Below are 14,964 nucleotides of genomic sequence, written 5' to 3' on the forward strand. Positions count from 1 at the left end.
GCAGGTTGTGTTAATCAACCCATATATACATAATTAAGTAATGTCCATTTGTTGGGGTGTGGTAAGCACTTACCCAGGATTATTGGTGACTCCTTTGCCATTTCTCAGCTGTGGGCTGACTCCCTCTCCATTTGAAGTTTATGTGAATGAGCTGTCAGACTCTTAGGGGATACAGTGAGCTTCACTGCCTTTTGTTAACTTTCTACCATCTTTTATCTGCCTTGTTTTCTGATACCTTCATCCATCTCGATAAAAATGGCAACCTAATATGACACCCCAAAAGCAGATACTTGGGAGCTTTGCCTTTTGAAATGTTTCAAACTTCTCCATTGCTTATGTTTTGAGAATTAATCAGTCTCTCTGGTTCTCCCTCTCTCCCCTGCTTCCATTGCCCCTTTCTTCATGCTTGTAGAACATTGTGGGTGGAACTCCTTAGAACGGAGTGATATTAGTGTTACGTACATTTATAAATAATGAGCAGTTCAATATCATGTATCATACACATTTAATAAAGAGTCTGAAGACTTGGCCACTACTAAATCTAAAGTACCCTGAAACTACTTAAAACTGAAGAGGGTTTGGGGATTTATGTGTGATTTTTATTATTGTATAAGGTAATTTCTGTGTGTTTATTTTATTTTTATCGTCTAGGGTGGAAATATTCAAGCCAGCAAGGAGTATTTTTTAAATTATAAGCAGTATAACTAGAACTCAAAATGTGTTAAAACTCCATGTAGCTGTGATAAAGTAGCATTTTTAAAGGTATAGGCATTTTTTGGTTTCATCTGTAAACAATACAGTTATAAGCTTTTAATTTCTATTTATTTTGCCAGCGCAGAAAGTTTTCTGCAAGGGTAGCTTTATTTATATGCAGTTTAAAAAAAGCATGTGTGTATGAAGCTCTGTGTGTCTAATTCCCCACTGATTTAAGAGATTCTTTGTCATTAAAAATTTCTGGCCCCAATTTAAAAGAAACTGCACTAACAATGTATTATTTGCTTTGATTAAAATAATTCTGTGTAGTTACTACAAGAAAATTAATTCCATGATCAACTATTTAAAGTATATATGTTTTGAGAGAGCCTTCTCATTGTCTCAGTACAATATTACTGTTTAGATACATAGACGGATCCTAAGATCTCAGTAGAATTTACTAAAATAGTATAAAGATGCCTTTTTAGCCAACTCAGTATAAATAAAAAAATTATTTTGTAATATATGTCTTTAACTTATGAAGGAATTTATTTGAAAGCATTTTATAAAACTGCAAAGTATAAAGCAAATGTAATGGAATATCTGTACCAATTAATGTACAATGTCATACTGGGAACGTTTTGTGAAACCATGATTCCTCCCAAGGGGCAAGAAATTTTGCTGTAGCTATTTTCATGCAGTTTACAGTGACCGCCTTAAGATATAAAAGGTTGAAATAAAAGTAGGAACATAAAAGAAAACATTTTGTGAAATGTAACAGATACTTGAGTAAGAGTAACTGTGATCCTTGACCATTTTCCCATTTCTGAGACTCATCTCATCAGACTGGAGATAAGGTGAGCATCCTGTTGTGGTGGTTTAACAAACGTTTGAGTACTTCTCTACATCAGGCATTGAGTTAGTTTGGAGGCAAGACTTGACAGAGGGCGCGTGGGTATGGATGGCAGTCTCTGGGAAGCCTCTGCTCCCCTCCTCACTTGTTCTCCAACCAAGTCTCTAAGGGACAGAGGGTGGAGGGACATGGTGTGGGGATATGTGACTTCACGTGGTTTGTAGTAATAAAGAAAAAAAAGTTGGAGATTTTATTGTTTAAATAGTAAAAACAAATTAAGGCAAATAATTCTGTGTTCTCTGGGTTGGAAATGAGGTTTTAAGTCTGACAGCAACAGGAAAAAAGAATGATAGTTTTGACCATTATGACAAAACCCTCATAAACTCAGCTGAAATAATTAACTGGGAAAAAACTTGAGCATAAAGAAAGAAGACTAATACAAAAAAAAAAAAAAATCAAGAAAGAGAACACTTTGGTGGGAAAATTGGAAAAAAGATATATGCAGATAACTGAAAAGGATAAACACAGATCAGTAGGGCAACTGTATTTAGTTTCCTATGGGTGCTGTAACAAATTATCACAAAGTTGGTGGCTTAAGCAACACAGACTTATTTTCTTACAGTTTGGGGGTCAGAAGTCCTAAATGGATGTCACTGAACCAAAACCAAGGTGTCGCCATGGCCATGCTTACTTGGGAGCCTCTGGGGAGAACCCATTTTCCTGCCTCCTCCTGGCCTCTGGAGCTGCATTTCTTGCCTGGGCTCATGACCCCTCCCTCCGACTTCAGAGCCAGTAGCGCAGTCTTTTCAAATCACTCTGCTTCCATGGTCACATCACCTTGTGCCTTTTGTGTTGGATATTGTTCTGCCTCTCTGTTGTAAGGATACTTATGATTGCATTCAGGCCTCCCCCAAATAATCTAGGATAATCTCCCCATTTTAAGATCCTTAACTTAATTACACTTGCACAGTCTCTTTTCTCATATAAGGTAACATTCATAGGTCCCAGGGATTAAGACTTGGATGTCTTTGGGGCCATTATTCAGCCTAACGACAGCTAAAAATAGCCTGCATGGGGGAGATACATATACATACACACACGCTGTGTTTGAGATTGGTTATCTCAGTGTGGTGGGATTACAGGGTATTTATAATTTTGAAAAGTCCCCTTTATACCATTTTTGCACTGTCAAAACATTTTTATGGGATATGTTTTATTAATGATCAGAAAAAAATAAACTTACTCTCATCTTTGGAAAGGGCCTTTAAAAAAAATAGGTTTGTTTTCTAGAATAGTTTTAGATTTACAGAAGAGTTGAGAGTTCCGGTTTCCCCTATTACTAATATGTTACATCAGTGTCATACTGTATTACTATTAATAAACCAATACTAACACAGTACCACTAACAAAAGTTCATGCTTTTTTCAGATTTAGTTTTTACCTAATTGGCTGTGACAGTTTCTCAGGCTTTTCCTGCTTTTTGATGACCTTAATGCTTTCGAAGAGTACTAGTCAGATATTTCGTAGGATGTCCTTGGAATTTGTCTGGTGTTTTTCTCATGGTAAGACTGCAGTTACGGGTTGTTGGGAGGAAGACCACAGAGGTAAAATGACGTTTTCATCACGTCAGATCCAGGGTGCATACTATCAGCGTGGTTTATCACTGTTGACCTTAATCATGTGGAGAATCTTCACAAATTCATTGGCTATTTGGTACTTTTTTTTTTCCCTGTCTCTCAGATTCCATCAAGATGGTCAAATAAAAAAATCCACGTCAAATTGTCATATTCTTTCCAACATTTGCAAGGGAGTCTTTTAGCCTTTATGAGATTCTGAGCATGGCTAAGTTAATTTTAGGTTGAAGATTTCTTAGAAACATGTGCTCATCATTTTAAGGATGTCTAAATTTAGCTGGGTGGTTTACCTTTTGTAATTTCTCAAAAGTTATGTTCAACTACAAGTTAGATCAGTTATTCTTTTACATACTGTACATTATTTACAAAAATATAGTTGGACTTAAAGTTTCTTTTGATAGAGGGAAAATAATATTAGGTAAAAGATTGGAAAATGTAGGTGTGAAATACACTAGACTAATAGTTTTGTACTTGGGCTTGCTGTTCCTCGAGAAACCCTGACTTTCACAGACCAGGTCTCTTATATTTCTGAAGTGCCCTGTAGTTCTCCTTTGAAGTACAGTACCTATCACATTTGTGACTGATGAATATCTGGCTTCCCTGCTGGACTGAGAACTCCAGGGGAGCAGGGACCACATGTGCTCTGCTCACTCTTGTGTCTTTCATGCTTGGCACGTAATAGGCACACAATTACATGTTGACTGACTGTCATTGCATATGCCAACTCTTTTGAGCACATTTAGAAATGGGTTACATTTATGGGTAAATAATCATAATAATGCTGTGTGAAAAAGCTAGTGTACAAAATGTAAAACAATAGTAATAAAAAATATACATGGAGGAAGAACACTAGAAATAAATCTTGTAAAATATTAACAGTGGTTATCTTTCGATTATGAGATTATGGCTGGTCTTCATTTCCTTCTTTGTTTTTCAAGGAGTTTATTATTTTATAATCAGGAAATATCTGATTATATTACATGATACTTTTTAGAATCAATCTAGATTAAATTGTGAGCCTCATTATAGAAACGGTTCAAGTCTAATATGTTTAAGGGGCTTAAGGGCAAGATAAGAAAGTTGCCAAGTCATTGACCATCTCTAAGCCTACTTTATTATTATTTTTTCTAGTTTTATCAAAACCAGTTCAAATATTTTTTATCTGATATTAATTTTAAAGTTCTGTTTCCAACTACACTGGAATGACTTATATCGTATGTATCTTTAATTTACTAATTTAATTTTGCACATTTAACCTGTTAGATTAAAAACTTCAGAGAACTTGGCTTTCCCTTATTTACTGTTTTTAAAACGTCAAAGGGATGTAAAATCCAAGTCTAACTTGGGAGTATCAGCCTGCTCCTTAAAACAGAAGTAACTCATTTTATTCCTTAATTAACCCTCTTTAGATGGAGGAGAATCCCTGGATTAGGTGAAAAATCTTTAAAAGACCCTGTAGATTTTATAAATCCAGGCCATTTGTACTTTTCTTGCCTGTTTCCCGAGGATAATTAAATAGTGATGGATTAGAATTAGGCTGCAGCAGAGATTGGGGGAAAAAAAATCTCCCGGCATCCCTTCCTGCAAAAGCATCGGCTTCGGCAGCGAGCGTAGCTGCCACTTTAACTGACATGTCTTAAATTCTGCCCTGGGAAGCTCTGGGATGCTGTCAGCCGCTCGGCAACTTCTTTTCTTATGCTCATTAATTGAGAGTCTCACTGGAGACCCAGAGATAAGACAGAAATTGAGGAGTTCTGTTGCCTTTTAAATTGAGGATTGTCTCTTCTTTTTGTTGGCTTAAAAAAAAAAACCTTGTAGAAGAGAGAAAAAGCATCTTCACAGTGGGGCTATATTCATTCCTTCAAAGTTACAGCTGCTCTAAACCTGTGAGTATCTTGCATTTATTTAGCTATTCCTGGGGGTATGATTGCAGCGTTCTCTTTAGATCTGTAAGGATTTAATTTAGGGAAAGCTGTGCCGATTTTAAAAATATGAGTTAAATTTCACTGGAGACCTGCAGTTTTTGTGAGTTGACATTGTCTTCCTTAAAGCCTTCATGTAGAGCCTGCCAGGGCTGCCCCCGAGGCCCCCAATCTTTTTTCTTAACTTCCTGAGGCTGAGTGCTGAAATTGGAGAAAATAGCGAACCTTGCTGCCGAGGAGGATGCGGTCTTCCTGGGATGCCATGGCTGGTTTACTGCTGCGCCAAGGTGTGCACGGGGCTGCAGAACAATGGGAGGAGGATGACGGCTCACTTTGTATTCACTGTTTGTCTTTTGTCATTTGTTGGCTTCATTACAGCGTTTTGTTTTGTGAGGATGATTAAAACCTTAAAGAAAAATGAAGTCCCGTGGCATGCTCGCAGAATAGCGTCTGTTGATAGTCATGGACTTCACCTCTAGCTGCGCTGCGCAGGCTTCAGCCAGTCTCTTTGTAGCCGATCAGAGTAAATGGGAGTTACCCAAAAGTGACCTCTGCATGGCCACCCTTTTCTAATTGTGCATTGGAGTCGGTGCCATTTTTTTTTCCCCTGGTGACGCAGACCCTTTAGTCTAAACATCTGTCCTGAGTCATTGTGCCCCACGTTCCCCCCGCTGGAATTCACTGGAGGCTAGAAATGTATCCTTGCTGAATTATTGAATCAGTTTTGAACCTTTTGTAAAGATAGAGGGTAAATTTTGGTCCCCACAATAACCCCCCTATGTTCTTGATTGGTCTTTGTTATGTGAACGTGTTATTATTTTAGTGATCTGACTGATAATATTTGGTTGCGGATCTCATTCCTTTATCTTAAAATCACATTAGCTAAAGCGATTTCTAAAAGTTGATAAGTTCAGAGATCAGTGGTCAGAATACTTTTAAACACAAAATGCTAACAGTCATCTGTGTAGCTGCAGGTATGTTTGACTTAAGGTGATGTATTATATGAGTTTTTTGAGTGCTAGTATTTTGGTTGATTTCCTGCAGTGTAAAATAAATCAAGAATTTAAAAAAAGAAACTCTCCACCACCCAGACATCAAACATCTGCTGTTTTTATTTTTAAACATTTCGTCATACCTCAGTGCAGCAGCTTTGAATTCAATGAGGAAAGATTCCTGAAAATAGGAAATTCTCCTTACCTTAGACTTGCAAATTTATATTCATTCTTCATTTCATTCATTCATTCAACAAATGTTTGCATTTGTTGCAAAGCTCTTGCCAGGCTCTGGGTTCGTGATGCTGAACAAGATATGATATCTACCCTTGTGGAGCAGTTATTTTTAGCAGGTGAGGCAAGTATTCAGAAACTGCCTAATTATTTCATTATATTTGTGGTAATTTTCAGTAGTAGAAGTATAGGTACTTTGCAGCCAAATATATAAAAGACATACAAATACTTGCAACAAATTCTGCCCCAGATCTTCTGGAGCCACAGATCCTTGGTATGCTTGAGCTAGAAAGAGATTCTGAAAATAATTTAATTAGTTCAACAAGCATGTGATATGCACTACATTAGGTGCTGGTTTTAGGTCATTAAATAAGACATGGTCCCTGCTTTGGAGGACCTCAAATTCTAGTCTAGTGGTAGAGGGAGGGAAATTGATTATGTTAGTATATTCTAGATGTTATTGATTCATTAATTCAATAAATATTTATTACTGGTCTGCTGTAATGTTGGGCACTGTCACAGGCACCGTGCTGGGCACTGGGGTGGAGAGTAAGACAGAAACTCCCCGCCCTCTGGAAGCTCTTAAGGGCCATGGCAGAGAAATGATAGGATGCCATGAGAATACACAGGAGGGGGAAAGGGGTGTCACTGCCATTTACTGAGCATTTCCAGTGGGCCAGCTGCTAGTTGGTATTCTGTGTACATTAATCGTCCCTTCAATCCTATAAACTGTTAACGAGCAAGTAAAGGGAGGAACAGAGAGGTTAAGTAATTTGCTTAAGGTCACACAGGAAGTGAGTGGAGGAATAAGAACTCGGTCCCTGGTGTGACTTGATTTCAAATCTCTACCCCTTCCTGTGGTCCCCAAATCTGGCTGCTCCTCAGAGTTACCTGAGCTTCGGAGGGAGAATAGTGTTAATTACAGGTGTCCCTGAGGACAGTGGATGGTGAGTTTTAGGAATCATTCTTAGACTACTCCCTCAGTTTACAGATGGCGGAGATAGAGTACATGAGGCCAGAAACTAGATTTCCTGATTTCTTAGCCACCATTCATTCCATTACAGTACCTTGGAAGATATGTACTAAGAAATCAAAACCAGAATTGAGAGCAAACAGCAGACCCAAACCAACCCACCAACCAAATTAACAACAACAACAAGAAATTAACAAAACAGAATTAAATAAAAGCAAAATAATAGCAACAGGAGCCTGAACCTGCAAAGTGTTTGGCTGGTCTTGGCTCTGAAGACGACCCCTGGCAGACCTGACCCGCCTGCCCTGATGCCTCAGTTCAGAGGTCTCCCTGAGCTTCCCGATGGCTATTACTTGAGAATGAACTAGGGAAGATTTTTTTTTTTTAAGCAATGGGAATATCTTGGCTTATTACTATTCATTCAGGTATGTACAGTTTATTGGGGGCTACAGACCAGAAACTGTCATTGGGATGTAGGGGGAAAACTGTGGTATGGGGATCAGAGTTCTGTGGGAGCAAAGATGTGGGGCTACCAGCGTAACTCTGGGTGATACGTAGGAGTTCAGGGAGATGCTGACCTTGGGGGGGGCGTTCTGAAAGAGGAGATGTCTGTATTGAGGCAGATACTGCTAGATACTGGGGGCACTCAGGTACAGCAGCAGGGCTTATTAGCGCAGAGGCCCTGAGATATGAGAGACCCTTGTAGGAGAGGAAAAATTTTCTCCTCTACCCTCTTATGTTCCTACCTTGGGCCATGCAAATTAAAGGGACAAAAGACAGATTAGCAAGGGAAGAGAAAAACAAGTTTAATTGCATACGCATGTATGGAAGTTTATAAAGAAATGTGCCTCCAGGAGGTGGTTTGAATTTGAGGCTTAAATACGGTTTTAACAAAGGATGATAAAAGTGTGGAGAAGAGGCTAAACAAAAGAAAAGGGGTTTTTGGGCTTCTGGATGAGGGTAAGTTATTGGAAGATGACTAGAAAACGTCTAGTGAATAAGGATTGTTTAGTAAGGTTTTCTTGTGGATAAGAGTCCTCTCAGGTGATAAGAGTTATCTCTGGACTAGTTGTCCTCACGATGTAGGTGAGGGAGGCATCTTTACAAAAAGAAATTGATGCCTTGCTTTTAGACAGAAAGGAGATCAGAGAGCTCCTTGCCTTCAGCTCAAAACAATCTTGATGTGAAAATGACATATTTTGAGGTGACAGACTCTGATCCCCTTCACCATAACCTCCTTAGGGTTTGCTAATAAGCAGTTCTAGTGAGGTGAGGCTGGTTAGAGAAAGACTGATGCAAAGGGTACCTTCCCAGGAAGCTGTGGCAAGGCCAGTGACGAGTCACTAAAGTGTAAGCTGTGAAGTCACCTTGCTCCTGGCTCTAAGACTCTGGCCAGAAAATTAATAATTTAGAACTTAAATAGGCTTTCATGACCTAGGCTGAGAATTTAATATATTTGTGTGCATATGCATATGAATGTGTATACAGATTATGCATGTATATATGTACACACACACACATAACATATGCATATAGATACATACTGGTATAGGTATATATCAATCATTGTTTTTATAGAAAATCAGTTTTGATTTCCAACCCAGTAACTTATAAACAAACTCTGAAGACATAATCCACTTACAGCTTGTATAGTTTTTAATCTCCTATATATGTTTTTTTAAGTTTTTTTTTTTTTTCAATAGAGGTACTAGGGATTGAACTCAGGACCCCATGCTTGCTAAGCATGTGCTCTACCACTGAGCTATCACCCTCCCCTCAAACTCCCATTTTTTGCATCAAATCTCTCATTTGATTAGCAGAAGTCTCTGAGGACTGTCAAGAGATAAGGCATTTTGAGGCTCTGTGTGGTTTCCTGAGCAAAGCAGTAAGGGAGGTTTAGCAGCTTTGTGCTCTGTCATCATTTTCGTATCTGAGTGGAGAAGAAACGTGCTAGATTCTTTTTAAAATGTCTTCTGTGTCAGGCCCAGGACCCATGGTAAGTCTGTTTTTGTATCTTAAATAACAGCTGTGTTGACTGATCTCACATTTTACAGATGAGGAAAACGAGGTGGGAAAAGGTTAAATCAGTTACCCAAGATCATTCACAGTGCTGACTGTGACCCCATCGTGTTAAAAGTTGGTAGATCTCTGCTCCTCCAGGCTGTTGTATGGTGTCCCTTAGCCGCAGGTTGCTTAGGGAAGTGTAGAGAGCCCCCTTCTCCCTTTTTTAGTGGAGTCCCAGTGTACTCTGCCTACATGTGTCATGAAAAATGCTTAGGGTTTTTTTTTTTTTTTTTTTCGCCTCATGCCCAGAGATCTTCCTAACGTTCTGACTTGCTTTCCACTTTTCAGCACAAAATTTACACTCGTCTTGTGGCTCATTTTAGAAAGGGCAGGACTGCATCTATAGGCAGATTATATGAAGATGAATTTGATATTTCATGCTTAGTTCGCTTTTCTTCTGTTATTTCAAGAGTCCACAGGTGTGGGAAGTCTTTAGTGACCATTCAAGTGGTATAAATGGATTTCTCTGGTGATCGTTTTAGATCAGTGGGTTGTGGGATAGCTTATTTCAAGTCATTACAGGGGATTGTAATGGGAATGAAGTGTGGAACGAAGACCTGAATTTCTCCTGTGGTTTGGGGTTGTAGCCATTATCTTCTTAGTTACTGGGTGGGGCAGAATTTGAACCTCTTCATGAGCCAGCAAACCAGGCCTTAATATTATATCATTTATGTGCCACCACCCCTCCTTAGTATTAGCTTAGGTTTTTGGTTTTTTAAAGGCAATAGTATACCTGTATAACAAAACCATTTTGTATGCCCACTTGATGTCACAGGCTGAGTGTATGTAGTACACTAATTATCAAAACAGCCACACTTGGAAGAGCTAAAAAAAAAATTAAACTTTGGTACTTAACGACTGGAGTATTTATATGCTTCCCCTTTGCTGTTTTGCTTGTCTTATCTAGTAGATGTTTGTGGAGGAAAGCCCTAATGTTTACTGATAGCTGCTTGCTTGTGAATGAGGACTCTGTGATAATAACATTCATGGGTGCTTTCCATGATCCATACATGTGACATAAAATGGCAAGTATTGAGATGGTGTTTGGCCCAAGGGTGCTAATACAGAATCAGTACAAATGTCATTGATCAAAAACTTATTGCACATCTCTGGGCTAAGATAGAGAGTTCCTGTCCTTAAAAAGCTCATAATCTACACACAGCAACTAAAGAGTAGACCACTCATCATACTATGATGAGTTTAAAATTCTGACCATGGACCCAGAGGAGAGACACATTATGTAGTCTGGAAAAAAATTTTTTAATTGAAGTATAGTTGCTTTACAATGTTATGTTAGTTTCTGATGTACAGCACAGTGATTCAGTTATACATATGTATATTCTTTTTCATATTCGTTTCCATTATGGGTTATTACAAGATATTGAATATAGTTCCCTGTGCTATACAGTAGGACCTTACTGTTTGTCTGTTTTATATATAGTAGTTTGTATCTGCTAATCCCAAATCCCTAGTTTTTCCTTCCCCGCACTTTCCCCTTATGTAACCGTAAGTTTGTTTTCTATGTGTGTGTCTTTCTGTTTTATAAATAAGTTGATTTGTATCATTTTTAAGATTCCACATATAAGTGATATCATATGACATTTGCCTTTGTCTGACTTACTTTACTTAGTATGATAATTTCTATCCATGTTGCTACAAAGAGCTTTTTATGGCTGAGTGGTATTCCATTTTGTACACCACATCTTTTTTATCCATTCATCTGTTGATGGGCATTCCGTTTGCTTACCCTGAAAAACTTTTGGGTAGCTTTTATGTTTTCTTTCCTTCGTGGATCATGAGCTAAATGAAAGGCAAGCTTGTTTTAGCATTGCTTTTTAAAAATTTTAAAAATTTCTTTTTTGCTGCTCTTGTTTTAGGTGGCGTTTTTAAAGAAACGGTAAATAATTACACCTATTCAGGGCCACATGAAAACCTGCATTTGCTCTGCGTCCTGAAAAGATCTGCATCTCTTCTTTGAGAGACTAATGAATATGGCAAAGTGCTGCTAAGTGGCCTTTGGCCGCAACGGCAGGAAATTTGAACTGCTGAGTAGCAGGAGTGCATGGGCTGTCTAATGGGAGGTTCTCGGCCCCGGTCACTTAATTCTTTTAACAACTTCAGCACCACATTTATGTGATGTTTCAGTTTAAAAAGTGATTTTACAAAATGAAATGCACTGCTTCCTCAGAACCTCCCTGTGAGGTAGGCAGGACACAGGTTTCGTTATCTTTCTTCTGGCTTTCGTGTGTGTGCTGTCCCCACCCTTTTTTTATTGTGGCAAAATACATATAACACAGACTTCACCATCATAACCACCAGTTCAGTGTCATTAAATAAACCCGTAACGTGGTGCAACCATCACCACCATCCATCTCTGTAACTATTTCCATGATGTAAAACTGAAACTCTATACACATTAAACAGTAACCTCCCCACTCCCCGCTTCCCCCAGCCCCCGGCAGAGGTGAGTGATTGGACCAGACTCACACTGCTTGCACACCTAGGATAGAACCCCGCGTTCCGCCTTATGTCCCAGCATGCTTTCCCCTAAATCATGCGGGAGGAAGTGGTACAGTGATGGAGCCCTGGTCTGGGTATTGCTCTCTGGTTGAGGATCCCATCAGTCTCTTTTTGCATTGACCACTGTCCTTGCTGCCTCTGACTCTGAAGCACATGTGATGGCTGGACCTGTTGGTGCGTCCATGACCTCAGGGCTTGGCATTCTCCACTGGCGCCGGCTGGTCTACAGATGCCAGAGCCCAGTGGCCACTCCCGTTTGATCCCTGTCTCTGCCCTTTGCCACAGGGTCATCTGAGCTGTCTTTTAAAAACATCTTATTTTGCAGTAATTCCAAACTGAGAGAAATGATACAAAAATAACACAGAGAACTTCTGTATTCCCTAATCCCTTTTAAATGTTTTGCCATATTTGTGTTTTATTCTCTCTCTATTCTATATACACATTATTATATATTTTTTCTGGATCATTTGGGAGTAGGATACAGCTCCAGACAAGGTGGTCTAGAAGGATGAACTGGAACCTTCCAAATGAACAAGGGAGGGAAGTGTCTGGAAATAGCTCTCGTGTGCATTCTTTTTCTCTGCTTCCCTCTAAATCTTCTTTCTTCCAAGTTCAGCTTCTCCACCTTTTTGAGTTCTTCCTTTTATTGAAAAGCACAAAGAATCCAAAAACTACCCAAGCCTTCCAGATAATATGAAGGTTTATATTTTTGATTGGGGAAGGCTTTGTAATAAGTCTTAGCATGAGATGTTTAGGAGTTGGTTGTAAATTGACTAGAATCTCACTTAATAGAACAATTGTATCCTTGATGCTTGCCCTTTGGCTTTTTCAGCTTTTGAGCTTCTCTCTTATAGGACAGGACTAGAGTGGCAAAAAAAATGTTGAAATTTCTTTCCTATAATTCTGATAGCCCTGGTGGCAGGCCTGGGGGTGAAGCTGGCAGTGACATGTATTTGGGGAGTACCTGTGAAGCTCTCTCCCAGCTGTAGTGGTGGTGCCTCCCCTCATCTTCTGTTCTTTCTAATAGCCATGAGAATGGCTATGTGAAAACGTCACCTTTGAGGCAGAATTTGGTCTGATGAGCAGTTTTCTTTAATAAGAAAAAGAAATTGGTCTTACAGTCAATAACATTGAGCAGTAGATTTCCTGGAAATCTGGTGGTGGTGTCCCCTGGGGTCCTACGTTCATAACTCTAGTGGTTACCATTCAGACTGTAGGTTATATAAATGGTGCCTCCCAGAGCATCTCCACTGGTCTTTCTTCATTTATTCCTTATTCCTTTTCTCCCCTAAAAGAGACTTCAACTTTGATGAAAAAGCTTCGAGGATATTAAGTATATTTTTATTTATTTTTGAAATTTTATTTCATTTTTTAAAAACGGGCTAGCTTTTGTTTGATGGTGCAGCAACATAGCACATTGTGTTGACTTGGTTTGCGGGGAACTAAATTTGACTTGATTCTGCTAGTTATGATTTGAATGAGAGAAAATGTATAAATAATGAAACTGTAAGCTTTTCATTCGAGAATAGTTCTACTTAGTGATTAAAAATTAGAGCAGTATAGAATTCAATAGTAAGACAGATAACCAAATTAAAAAATGACCAAAGAGCCTGAATACACATTTTTCTAAAGAAGATGTACAAATGGTCAATAAGTACCTAAACAGACAGTCAGCATCCTTAGTCACTAAGCAAAACTACAAAGAAATACCATCACACCCACTAAGGTGGACAGTAACAAGTGTTGTCCAGGAGATGGAGAAATTGAAACTTTTATACATTACTGGTGGGAATGTAAAATCACACAGTCTCTTTGGAAAATGGTCTGGCAGTGCTTCAAAATGTCAAACAGTTACAGGATTCAGCAATGATACCCCTAGGTATGTACCCAAGAGAAATGAAATATATGTTCACATAAGAACTTGTACATGAATGTTAATAGCAGCATTATTCATAATAGCCAAGGAAGTGGAAGTAACCCAAATATCCATCAACTAATGAAGTGACAAATAAAACGTGTTGTATCTATACAATGGAACATTTCTTGGCAGTAAAAAGAAATGACGTACTCATATATGCAACAACACAAATGAATCTTGAAAACATTATACTAAGGGACAAAAGTCAGTCATGAAAGACCACATATTATATAATTTCATTAAAATAAAATGTCCAAAATGTGCAAATGTGTACACACAGAAAGTAGATTAGTGGTTTTTTAGGACTAGAGGTGAAGAAGATGGGTAGTGGCTGCTAGTAGACGGATATAGTGTTTCTTTTGGGTGACAAAATATTGTAAAATTAAATTGCGGTGATAGTTGCACACCTCTATGAATAGGTTCAAAACCTGTGACTGTATACTTTAAATGAATGAATTGTGCGGTCTGAATAATTTCTCAATAAAGCTGTTCAAAAACTGAAAAATTAAAGCACTAAAATCAGGGTAAAATAAGGACGTATTTTCTAGCATACTAATACTTGTCATTGAAATATGAGGTGTTGTTTTCCTTCGCCTCTGTAAACCCAATAACAATATTTTTCTCTAGCTAAAAATACATTTTTTTCCTAGCATCTGAGTATAACATCTAGGTTATGCTCAGGAGTGGAACAGACAAGTTATTCTGTCCAGTTAAAATTTTAATAACTGTGCTTACTTTGATGGTGCACATTCTAAAATTGAAGCAATATAAGGAACACCTAGCATGGCTTTTTTGCAAGGATGCATTACCTCAGTGCAGTGTTTTATATATATTTTCTTCCTTTACTGAAGGAAGGAAGAGAAGACCTGAATAAATATATAGAGATGTGAAAATATAATATTGTAAAGATTGCAGTTCTCTGCAAAATCTCTGAAAATGTAATGAAATCCCAGTCAAAATCTCAGCAGGACTTTTCTTGTAACTTTACAATAACTGACTCTAAAATTTATAAATAAGAATGAAGTTGCAGTAGCAGCCCCAGACTCCCCCCGAAAGAGCATTTACTAAAATAGAGGACTGGCCTGTTGGCATATAGTGTCTAAGAAAGCCATGATAATGAAAATTGTGTGACTGATGCAGAGAGAGGCCAATATGTGAATG

The 14,964-nt window shown here is 38.4% G+C and overlaps 1 protein-coding gene across 6 annotated transcripts in view; it reads left to right on the top strand.

Moving 5' to 3' along the window:
* The window catches only part of TTC39B (tetratricopeptide repeat domain 39B), a 198,622-nt gene that overhangs the window by 111,799 nt on the left and 71,859 nt on the right, over nt 1–14,964 (top strand). For 2 of the 6 annotated variants that reach the window (XM_031449699.2, XM_031449701.2), the window contains exon 1: nt 4,840–5,066. The exons of the other annotated variants lie outside the window; for them this stretch is intronic. The gene's annotated coding sequence lies outside the window, so the exon portion shown is untranslated. Of the gene's footprint in view, nt 1–4,839; nt 5,067–14,964 lie in introns of those variants that run through there. 6 annotated transcript variants of the gene reach the window in all.

This window comes from Camelus dromedarius, chromosome 10 (assembly GCF_036321535.1).
Source record: "Camelus dromedarius isolate mCamDro1 chromosome 10, mCamDro1.pat, whole genome shotgun sequence".
NCBI classification, from domain to species: domain Eukaryota; kingdom Metazoa; phylum Chordata; class Mammalia; order Artiodactyla; family Camelidae; genus Camelus; species Camelus dromedarius.